General features: G+C 37.5%; 1 pseudogene; it reads right to left on the reverse strand.

The window, feature by feature from the left end:
• Positions 1 to 3485: 3485 nt before the first annotated feature.
• LOC122101936 lies at positions 3486 to 3585 on the reverse strand (annotated as a pseudogene).
• Positions 3586 to 12580: the final 8995 nt, after the last annotated feature.

The raw sequence follows: 12580 nt of genomic DNA on the forward strand, positions 1-12580 counted from the left end.
GCCCATGTAATTGTAACTCCTCTGTACAGTATTTTCACAATAAAAAAAAACAAAATATGTCCAAAAAATATTAGTGATTAGGAAAAATGATAATTTGCCTTATTACAAAATAATACATAATCCACTCACCACGGTGGTTACATTTTCCCTGTCTCTCCACATGTGACCATTTAATTTATTTTTAGTTCATTCATTCATTCATTCATTCATTCATTCATTAGTTTGGTGCTAATACTAGAGCTTGAACTCAGGGCCTGGCTCTGTCTCAGAATTTGTTGTTTATTTTGTTTTAGTTTTCTCAAGGCTAGCATTTTACCGCTTGTAAGAGCTCCATTTCTAGCTTTTGCTGGTTACTTTCAAACCATAATCTAATGGACTATTTTTCTTGGTCTGGTTTCAAACCACAATCATCAGATTTTGTCTTTCTGATTAGCTAGGAATAAAGACATGAGCCACCAGTGTGGCTCCTACTTTTTCCTATACTCATCTATTGCACATACTTAGATAGCAATTTAATATTGAGAGTATAGAAGCAAGATGTACAGTGATTATATTGTTCTGTCAGAAATTCAAGTTAGTAATGTAAATTTCTTCTTAAGACCATACACAAAAAATCCTTAAGAAGAAATCTGATGATTTGTGTGTGTGTGTGTGTGTGTGTGTGTGTGTGTGTGTGCTGTTGCAATATGTTCCACATATAAGCACTGTGCAGGTGTGTCCAGCCATTCACAGTTATTGGATAAATATCTGCCTTGAGATAACAACTCATGGACAATGTCTAAGTGTCCACTCTAGGCTTCCCGATGAAGAGGATTATACTTATCCTCATACCTAGTATTCATATGAGTGGCCTTTTTGGAAAGTAGTGTCTGCACTGTAGTAAGCTGCAAGGCAAGCACTCTACACTGAGCCACCTTCCCAGCCCAAGGATTAAGATTCTTATCTGTAATTTAGTCAAAGCTATGTCTCTTTATGTAGGCGACTAACAATGTATTTACTAATTTCAAGTAAATACATAAATTCTATTTCATCTTTTTTAAAAAATAAAAAAAACTTGTTTGCTCTGTAAATTGAGTAGAAGCATGGATTTTGTGGCTAGCTAGGTCATTGCACATCTGGATCTCTTTTCCTCTCTCTGTTTTATGGTTCTCATAGACAATATGATTGCTCCATAGTTATCCTAATTTATTTTGCTTTTATATTTTTGGTTGCATCATTTCACTTTCTGCTCTGCCATTTCCCAAAACAGCACCACATGAACAGAAAAATCCAGAAGTGGTGCTGTGGCTCAAGTGGTAGAGTGCTTGCCTTGATTTGAAGAGCTCAAGCACAGTGCCCAGGCCCAGAGTTCAGGCCCCACAACTAATTAAAAAAAAAAGAATCTCAATATTTGATAATTCTACTAACAGATCTGACTGAAATCAGTTGAATCATACTTTTCCTGTAAAATGAAGTAATAGATCCAGGCTAGGAAAGCAGCTAGAGAAGGCAGGCAGATTGTATCTGTAAAAAAACTTTGTGGAAAATGGAATCGAGGATTACTTACTGGTGATTCACTGGCACTTGAAGCATGATTCTGAATTATTGCTTGCTGATTCTGAACTATTGCTTTGATCATTATATTCTCCAAGAAGAAAAAGTGAAATTTAATTGATAGCAAAGGACTACTAATACATTTTGACTTCTCATTAAGCATCTTCAATCATCAAAATCACCTGAAGACAATAGATAGGCCTATTTTTAGATGAAAACAAGTGTCTTAAAAAAAAAAAAGAATTTAGGTAGTCATACAAAGGACTTCTATTTTACTAATGCATTATACATTTTTTCTAATGTTGGATACCAACATTAGAAAGCTACTAGAAAGCTCTTAAATCCCATATGTTGAAGTGAGTTCTCTTACACTTTAACATGGTATTTCCCAAATCATTTACATAGAAGGCATTGTTTCCTATTTTCTCATTCCTAGAATAAGCTGCAAATGAAGAAACCACTGGTCCATATTTTCAGTCTTTACCTTTGAATACTGAGGAAAATCTTTCCTCTGCTCCCTATAATTCACTACTCTCCAGTTAGAATAATTTAGAATAGTAAAAATGGAAAAAGAGAAAATAAATCATGGTGAAAAAACATATGCAGAACATTCACCAGTTTTTTCCGACCAGTTCAACCAATGTGAACTATTGGGGAAATACATGGACACCTCATTCCCACTGGTACTCAAAATCTCTGGTTAGGCAAGTCTGACGAAGACAAGGAACAAGATGAAAAAATGAGGAATGGTATCAATTGCAAGAAAAAAATGGAGTAGGATCCAAGCAAATTTCTTCTTTGGGATACCGAAATTTATCGGCTTACTGTGGTGTGAACACTACTTTCCAAAAAGGCCACCCAGATGAATACTAGGGATGAGGATGAGTATACCCCTCTTCATCGCGAAGCCAAGAGTGGACACTTAGACATTGTCCATGAGTTGGTAGCTCAAGGCAGATATTCATGCAATAACTCTGAATGGCTGGACACCCCTGCACAGTACTTATATGTGGAATAATACCAGAATGGCTTCTTTATTACTTCATCATGATGCAGATACCAATCCCCAAACTAAAGGCCTCTTGACCTCCTTGCATCTTGCTGCTGGGAATAGAAATAGCAAAGATACTCTGTATCTCCTTCTGTTGAACCACTATATCAAACCAGGTCTGAAGAACAACTTTGAAGAAACTGCATTTGATATTGCCAAAAGATAAGTATGTATCACTACCTCTTTGAAGTTGTCGAAGGCTGTACAAATTGTTCTCCTAAGTCGTAATGGTTTGGTTAAGTTTCTTAAATTTCAAAAATGCCAGTCCATCTTTTGTGTCCCTACAAATTTTTTTCACAATACAAAAAAACAGCAATATCTTACTATAAAAATTTATGTATTCCATGGTATTCTTCCAAGTGAATTGCATGACTTTGATATCAAAATATATTCAAGAGTTGTTTGTATACATCTGTAATGATTTCTGCAGAGTTTGTGATTTTTTAAATCAGAAATATTTTTAACTTTTCTGTTGAAATGAATAGTATAGAAACTAAAGATGTTCCGGGTGCTTTTCTGAAAAAAGTATATCTATGTTTGTGTAATGTCCATAATCTATATCATTCTCTCCTAGATATAATACTTTGAATTCTACATTGTAATATAATGTATAGACTCATTAATAAATGTGACCTTGCAGATTGCATTCCATATACAAGAATTTTAAGACTCCTTTTTTTGTAGTTTCTTATATTATTTTATTTCTTTGGGATAAAATGGCAATATTATCTAATTTCAAGTTTTGTAAAGGTTATGCTATGTAAAGGCCTTTCTAAGGAGAAAATTTAATGCACTGATGTCAAACTAACCTTTAATTCTATGAATTACATGTATTGTTACACTTGTATTTTTGTAATCAACTTTTTAATAACTGCTTTTCATTTCTTGCATCAGAAGTATAAAAAATATGGAAAACTTCACAAATTTTCATATCCTCCTTGTGCAAGTGCCATGTTAATCTCTGTATTGTTGTAATTTGGGTAGACCTGCTGCTGAAGCATGTATTATCCTCTAAATTTAAGTACGTAATGATACAATCTTTATACAGACATATATCCATGGTTGCCTATTTGTACCAAGGAACCTTTATTGTTCCTAAAAATGCTATTGATCTTATTTCTCTAAATTTCTGTGTACAGTGGAAAAAACTTATATAGTTTGGTTTATTGCTCACATTTACAATTTTTTTGGTCAATGACTATATTGTCATTTTCATTTTAAATTTGATCATACTTTGAAGCCTTTACAGCTAAGTCCAAAGGTGGTGGCTTTTCAAGTACTTATTTATCAACTGAGTTAGCTTTGTGGAGCTAATGGATTCAAAGTAAGCCTTACTTAAGAGCTACTTCTAACTTTCTGCAGGTTAAAATTTCCCAAATGAGGTCTTCCTGGGACAAATGTCTACCTGAACTGTGAAGACTCAGGGTCTATGTTGAGGGGGCAGAATGATGCAGGCTCCAGCCTCGGGATTATCTGAGGACTGTGTTTGGGATTAGGAAAACTCTTGGAACGCCAGGCTACAGAGGGAAAATGTTCCCTCTCCCTATCTCAAAACATGTCACAGACTCCTGGGAGCTGAGGAAGTGGCTCTTCTGCTTGCTTAAGCATAGATGAACAGCTGGTCAAGTATTTCGCTGAGATTGAAGAAGTGGTTTGAGCTTGCTCTAAAATAGTTTAGATAATAATATACCTAGACATTCTCTCATAGGTTAAGTAAAAATGTATTTGTGGAAAATTTTTGTGTGAATGTTTTCTGACCAAATCTTGGCAAAGATTATGCTTGCTAGTCTTTAAATACCCACTAACAATAAAGCACAGCATGCAGTGGCAATTGCTGTTTGCACACTGCATCCCCTGTGTCCTGGTGATTTTGTGACCCTTACCCAGGGACCGCAATGCACTAGACGTTGACCCTGAACCCTTACCTTTCTTCCATGTAGGAACAGACCAACCAGAATATCTTACCCTGACAGCATGGATTGTCTTACTGGAACAAAAATAATCTTAGTTACAAGGGATCATAGAGAGATGAACAGTTCAGACAGAATTGTTCAGAATGGAAGGTATTTTATCAAAACATAATTGTTTATTATACGTATCATTTCAAAAGTAGCTAAAGCCAAGAAAGTGAAAAAAATGTTCATATGCATGATTACCTACTGTCCTGACCTGTCTATCATCCAACCAAGCAGGAACTTACACTACTGACATTCTATCACCAAATATTGCAATAGCTCCTGGAGAAGTCCGTATGTTTCTCCTCGATATTAGGCCTTAAATTTGTAATGTTTTAATCAAAGTGTTTCCTCTTGCCTCCAGGCTGCATATCTACAAATGGTAAAGCTTTAAGTCTAACTCTACCAAAAACTGAGGTACAGATAATGGATTAATGCTTTAAAACAGAGTTGCCTTTGATTCCCTAAACACAACACAACAATGCAAAACAATTTTTATATTATATGTACTTATATATTTTATATTTATATGTGCTGATTTTAAACTTCATACAGTGAATCTTACTAGAATTGATAATTTGACAAAAATATTGACATTTATTCCCATAAATATATTGGATATAAATAATTAGGTTTAGAATATATATTAGAATATAAAAAGTATCAATGCAATATCTTCAGTATAAACTTGTGATACCTTCTAAGTGTTCGTGGTCTTCTGAATACACATGGTAAAATAACAGTATTGTTTTCTGCTAATCTATAAGGGATTTTATTCTGATGCTCTGTTTATTGTTTTAACTTGCTGGTCCCAAAGTGTTTTTCTCCATATTTCTGAAGCATTCTTACTGATTATACCCAAATTTTGCTGATATGATGTCTAAAAGCTATTATTCTTCTGCAGGACCCACGGGTCCTAGGATAACAGGTCCCTGTTATCTGCATCATCAGATAACAAGGGCATGACTTTGACTTCTCACATAGGCCCATGCAACATGCCAACAGAAAATAATTAAAGACTCATCTCAATTTCTCATTTCCTATAATATTTCAGGGCCCCAATTGCTTACAAGAATTAGCAGTAATCAATTGTGAAATGCAAGGCAACTTAAAATGAAAGATGAGATCACAAAATCTGAGAGAAATTACTGTAATTCAAACTTTCAATTTACAGATGACCAGCCCATATGAGTGAACAAAATCACAAATGAACAAGGTTATTTTTAATACCTTTCTCCTAATGATGAATAAAAGATTTCAGTGCAGCCAAAAAAATAGTTTCTGGAATGATAGATCATAATTGGTCAACCAAGACTAGGAAAACTTGATTTAGAGGTCAAATATAATTTAGAAAAACATTAATTGAGAAGACCCTTAGTGCTTCAAAACACTGGTACTTCAGTAAAACTTGGTTCTGTAGTATAAAAATGTCATTCTCAAACCAATGTAACCTACATTTAATCTCCTGAAAGTATATTCCTTTTCAAATAAACTTTTAAAAATCATATTCACCAAAATAACACTTGACAAGTAGATGATAGTGACATTACAAGGTTTTCAAGTGTAGGGGGCAAGTTACAATAGAGTTGATTTACGTACCCAGCACTAATACCAAACAAGTTCAACCATTCATTAAAGTGCAGAAATACTACCCCCCACCATTTGTGTTGTTCAGTTGGTGCCTTCCAGAAATGTGTTATATAGATCAGCCTCCCATAATTCAAACCCAAATATTAGCTAATAAAGTAAATTTCATCACATAAGGTACATTTTAAAGTCACTAATAGTTGCCTTATCATGTGTTGCCTTATCATATATTTTCCCTATCTGTGTAACATAGTAAGAAATATGACTTTAAGTCTTGAATATGGGTACTGATGAGAGATTTGACAAACATAAAATCTGTCTTCTATTTCTATCATATTCCTCTAAGTAGCAAATTTTAGTTTTCTTCTTTTTCCAATACTTATAGGTAGTAGAAAAAATTATCCTATGTAAAGTAAAATAATCACATACCATTGTACAAAGCCATTTATAAAAACTGGTAGGAATAAATTCTAGGCCATTTTTAAACATTCCTTTTGACTAAAGATTAATCTTCCAAATGAAGGAGAATAAAATCATGTCTAAGTGCTTCACATCTCCAGTCTTGCAAATTGTTATTGCAGATGAATGAATTATGGAAATATAAGCTGACATCAGTTGCCTATATATTCTCCATGCTGGCTGATACTCAGAATTTGCACAGCACAGGAAAACAGGTGCAATGACTGGCTTCTCACATCAGGGTGAATTTTTGGTATTGCTGGGCTTCGAACTCAGGGCCTAGGAGGCCCAACTGCCCAATCGGTCCACGTGATCACACCAGACTTTGAGCCACTAAGGAGATGGCCTTTTCCCAGGAACTGAGATCGAGCCACAGGGAGGCCAAAATAGTGCTCAATGCATCATTTAAACATGGGATGTATATTCACATCCGTGTGGGGACTGCATCGTGCATTGATTGTACTTATTGTGTTTATTTTGTATGCTATTCATGGATTATTGTGTATTTTCTCATGTATATAATGACAGGTATAACTGCGATGACATGGATAACGACTTATTCCCATGACCACAGGGTGGCCCATGCATTCTCCATCCTAGCTGAGACCCAAGACTTGCTCAGGAAAGGAAAACATATGCAACCATTGGCGTCTTACATCAAGATGAATCTTTTGGCAGGGCTGGGATCTGAACTCGGGACCTAGCAGGCCCAATTGGTGAATGGGTCCATATGAGCACAACAGCCTGTGAGCGACAAAGGAGCTAGGCATTTCCAGTACCTGAATTTGAGCCCCCCTGGGGGGAGAGTGGGGAGCACAATAGTCATCCATTCATAAGTAGAAGGTAGAATGCAAATAAGTACATATTTGTATAGGATTGATGGTGACTTGTGATGGAATCCAATCTGTGTGTACCTATATTTGGGTATTTTCTGATGCATTCATTTCATGTCTGTGATGATTATTGTCATGCCTCATTAACTCTTCTTTACAAATAATCTATACCCCATGAGTCTTGCGTATCATTTCCTACTCGCATCATGCACAAACTACTCATTCAAGGATGAGATCGATCGCATGCCATGACTCTTCCTAGGTCCAGAAACAAGTATCTCAGGATCTCCCACCATTCCCTCCTCCTAGGGGGACTGAATTCAAGCCTCAGTCCTGGAAAAGTTACTCCTTATATACATATTAGGGATAGGATTTATACTTCCGTTCAGATGTTCAGTCCATATTGTGTTTGGTGCGTTTATTCATTTTATTTCTTGTTTTATTAATTTATTTACTACTTATTTTATTGACTCTGATGACACTTATACCAATTATTACATTGTTTACATCCTATCACATAGAATCTAGATTTTAGATGTATGTGTTCTCCATCATGCCTGGCAGTGCTAGGATCTGATCTCAGGGCCTAGCAGGCCCAGTTCATGAATGGGTGAGTTTGAGGATGGGATCCCCTAGCCAATGAAGCTGTTAAGTGGTTCCCACGCGCTGAGATTTGGCCAAAACAGCGATACATGGATAGGCAGACGGTGATATACAAAGAAATATATATTGTTAAAGAGTGCCAGACTCATCTATCTATGATTGAATGACACCTACTACGTTCCTACCAACTCTTAGGTATTTATTATACCACCATTGAAGGAATATTGTTCTTTTAATGCTTAATAAATTATACATTAAGATCAATCAGCATTCTAAGACTATTGCATCCAATTTTAGACTAGACGGATGCATGAACTACTCTTTCAATGGATATTCCCATGCATAGGAATGAGTCTCTTGTGTTCTCCTGCCATTGGTGTCAGGACTGGGATTTGAACCCAGGGCCTATGTTCACAGGTTGTCCTATGGATTCACTGATAGCCCACAAGCCATCAACAATGGCAAGTCATATCTACTTTGCAGCCATGTCATTCAAACCCAGGATGGTCACTGTGCAAAGAAAAAAATAATAAAACCCCAGCCCCCTGAAGGTTGCCACTTTTTCTGCTTTCCAGTTTTTTTTTCTAGAAAGTCCCCTGGGCCTAGGATCTTAGGATCAGCTATGGTTCTGGAGGCTGCACCCAAGCAGAGAGAGATAAGCTGAGGCAGAGTTTCCATGACCTGAGTTCAAGCCCCATGGTTGGCCAAAAGAAAAAAAAGAAAAAGAATAAAGAAAATATAATTATTTAACTAAATTAAAAAAATAAAGCTACCTAGTTTGGAATTTCTGCTAGTTTTCTTTCCTAGCCTGGGATTTGAACTCAGGGTCTTGGTAAATCTGTAGCAATGTGAGGGAAGATTTGCTACTACTTGAGTTCAAACCTTGTGCCAACCAAAAATGAAAACTAAGTCACTGACCTAAGCAGGGGGAGGTAGTTGTGGAGATGGGAGGGAAGGTATGGTAGGGGGAAAACAAAGGAGGAGGTAACAATGCTCAATATGAAATTTACTCATTACCTTGCTCCTGTAAAATATTTTTACAATAAAAAACGAACAAAGACAAACAATGTAGTTCTCAGAGAAGTATTTTGGAGGAAAGGGAAGGATCTCTGAGTGAATAGCTGTACAAAATTCTACACTTTTTAAAATGTTCAGTATGGAACTGAATAAACATAACTGCTTCCATTAAAAAATTAAGTCACTGTCTTGGAACTGGGACCAGTATTTCTGCCATTGCTAGGATTTGAGCTCACCGTCCAGGTAACAATTTTGCATCATGGGTGAAGGCGAAGCTCACTGTCCATGAGGAAAGAAATTCAGGCTAGAGTTCCCAGGGCCTGAATGAAGGCCCTAAAATGGAAAAATATCTCTATACATGTGTAATATATGATATATATACTTACATATGTATGTTAATTTCATATTATGATTCAGGTGGATCTATGATTCAGGTGGATCAGTGGTAGAGCACTTGCCTTGCATGCCTGAGTCCCTGGGTTTGATTCCTCAGCACCACATAAGCAAAAAGAAAAAATCCGGAAGTGGCGCTGTGGCTCAAGTGGTAGAGTGCTAGCCTTGAGTTGAAGAGCTGAGGAACAGCACCCAGGCCCAGAGTTCAAGCCACACAACCGGACCCCCACAGAAAAAGAATGATTTTGTATTTTATTTTTCTTTGATTTATTTATTTATTGATTACTGTATTTAGTATTTTTATACACATAATATTTATTACATTTTGCACATCTATTATAAAATTATACCCAATAATTTAGGACATTGACTCATTCTCATTAATATTTTATTAAGTGTTGAAACATAATACATAATTAAATGGAAGCATTTGTCACAGTCTTCACATGATTAGAGTCTCTCACAAGTATGAGCTTTGTCTTATTTATCTTTGGAAACTTTCTATCGGGTTTTCTTTAGATGATTTATACTCAGAAGCCTTTTCTTGAGGATAGGCAAGTAAGGTATAAAATTGTGAGGGTGGGGCTAGAAATGTGGTTTAGTGGTAAAATGCTTGCTCAGCATGCATGAATGCCAGGGTTTGAATCCTCAGTGCCACATACTCAGAAAAAGCCAGAAGCTATGGAGTAGCTCAAGTGGCTAGCCTTGAGAAAAAGAAGCTCAGAGAGAGTACCCAGGCCCTAAAATCAAGCCCAGGACTGTCTAAAACCATAGGCCAGATGCCAGTGGCTCATAAGTGGAACCATAGCTTCTCGGGAGGCTGAGAGCTGAAGACCACAGTCCAAAGGAAAGCCTGTTAGTTTCTTATCTCCAGTGAACCACCAAAAGAACCCATCTGGCATTTTGGATTAAGTGCTAGAGTATTCACCTTGAGCTGAAGGGCTCAGGGTCAGTGCCCAGGCTAGAGTTCGAGACACACAACTGGAAAAAGAGTGAGGGTTAATTAAAATACTTTTCCTATTTGCTAATTACGAGAACATTCTATGGAAGATGAACACTGATGTACACCAGAATTGGACTCAGAGCTCAAGGTTCAAGTGTAGCACATACATATGCCCATCCTCTCAGACTGTAGCATTGTAATATTGTGTCCTACAGGGTTCTTAAAGGTCCAAGGTTAAAAGGCTTAATATGCTCCACAAGCCCTTTGTGATAAGCAGTTGACTTGTATTGTCAATGTCATTACAGTTCTGAACCTAGCAGAGCACAAGTAGCTCATGCCCATCACCCTAGCTCAGGAGGCTGAGGTCTCAGGATCACAGGGTGAAGCCAGCCACGGCAGGAAATCTATGACAAAATGACTTGCACTTCTGAAAGGTCAGATATTCAAGAGCTTCGTGTGTCTCCCTTGGTGATGAGAATTTACTTGCACATTAAATGTTCTTATAGTACTCGAGCTATAGAAGAAGGAAAGAACCATTATTGACCTATCCTGGATTCAGAGCCCTAGCTCTGTTAGCAGGAAGAACTCCAGTGTAACTCTGTTATTGAAGGACAGAAAACAGTTTCAAAATCCAGGCTAGGTGCAGAGACCAGGCCTACAGGATTAGGAGGCAGAACGTACACACCCAGCAGGGAAGTGAGCTGCAAAACCACTTCATTTATTCCAGGCACAACCAGCAATGGGGAAAACCTGTAACATTTGTTAAAGTTACACCAGGGTCAGGCTTTACTCGGCCTCTTCAAACAATGACTAATTAACCTTCCTCTCTCATGTGAAGGGAGACTCAGGCTACCTTTAGGTTACCAATAGAGAGCCAGTTTAGTGGGGGAGAGGGGAGGAACAGAGTAGAAAAACCCTGCTCTCTGGTCTTAGGGAGTTGGTTTTTACTCTCCATCTATCAGATTTGAAGACCCTTCTACCTCTGCCAGTCCATTCTCCTTCCTTCATTCTCCACATAATTAATGCAAATCCCCAGACTAACTAGAGGCAGGACTGTTTCTATTTTGTCTCCAAGCACATTATTTAGAACCTAGCTCTGCCCTCTTGACTCTGGGGCCCTTGGTTGCCTGAGAAGTGGGAAAGAGACAGTCTTCCTGCTCTGTGGTTATGTGAAGGCACACTGCAAAAGGTCTCCTAACTGGGAAGTGTTCCCTTCTTTCCTCCTGACGTCCAAAGATTAAACTATCTTTCTTTTATTCTTTCTTTCTTTCTTTCTTTCTTTCTTTCTTTCTTTCTTTCTTTCTTTCTTTCTTTCTTTCTTTCTTTCTTTCTTTCTTTCTTTCTTTCTTTCTTTCTTTCTTTCTTTCTTTCTTTCTTTCTTTCTTTCTTTCTTTCTTCCTATCAATCTACCTACCTACCTAGGTATCTCTTTGCCAGGTCTTGGGTTGAACTTAAGGCCTGGGCACTGTCTGTAGCACTCTACTATTTGAGCCACAACACCAATTCTGGCCTTTTCTGTGTATGTGCTACTGAGGAATCGTACCCAGGGCTTCTTGCATGCTAGGCAAGCACTCTCTCACTAATCCACATTCCCAGCCCCCTCATATTTTTCTTAATAGTAGTTTTTACATAAGTATGCTACCATTTTACTTCCTCAAGTTTAATTTTCTGAAGACTGGTTACTTCTAAGAAACCCTATCTTGTGTACCCCTGCCTGATTTGTTACTGTTCCTGCATTGTCCTCATAATAAAATGTAAATAAAGACTGCTGAGATCTTCAGTGTGCATCATATAAGGACACAGGCCTGGAACCCTGGAAGAGAAAGCAATGGGTCTGACAAGAGGAGGATGATGCAGTAGGCGCAAGGATCATATCTAAAAAATAAATAAATAAATAAATAAGAGAAGCATCATTGCATACAGTGTGTTTGAACTCAGGGAGGTAATATACACACATAAGTAAGTAGGGCACTGATTCATAAACGTGGCCTTCTCTTTTTGAAAACGATTTTGAGGCTATCCCATGGCTTAAACTCAGGGCCTGATGCGTTCCTCAGCTGTTTTTCCCAAGGCTGAGGCTTTACCACCGCCACAGCTCCACTTCCAGCCATCTGGTCGTTAATCGGACATAAGTGCCTCCCAGGCTTTCCATCCTGGTCTAGCCTGTTTCTTCTGCTCGGCTTTCTCTCTCAAAGCTCCATCTCTA

This window comes from Dipodomys spectabilis, unplaced genomic scaffold (assembly GCF_019054845.1).
Source record: "Dipodomys spectabilis isolate Male_0828 unplaced genomic scaffold, ASM1905484v1 ptg000711l, whole genome shotgun sequence".
Taxonomy (NCBI): domain Eukaryota; kingdom Metazoa; phylum Chordata; class Mammalia; order Rodentia; family Heteromyidae; genus Dipodomys; species Dipodomys spectabilis.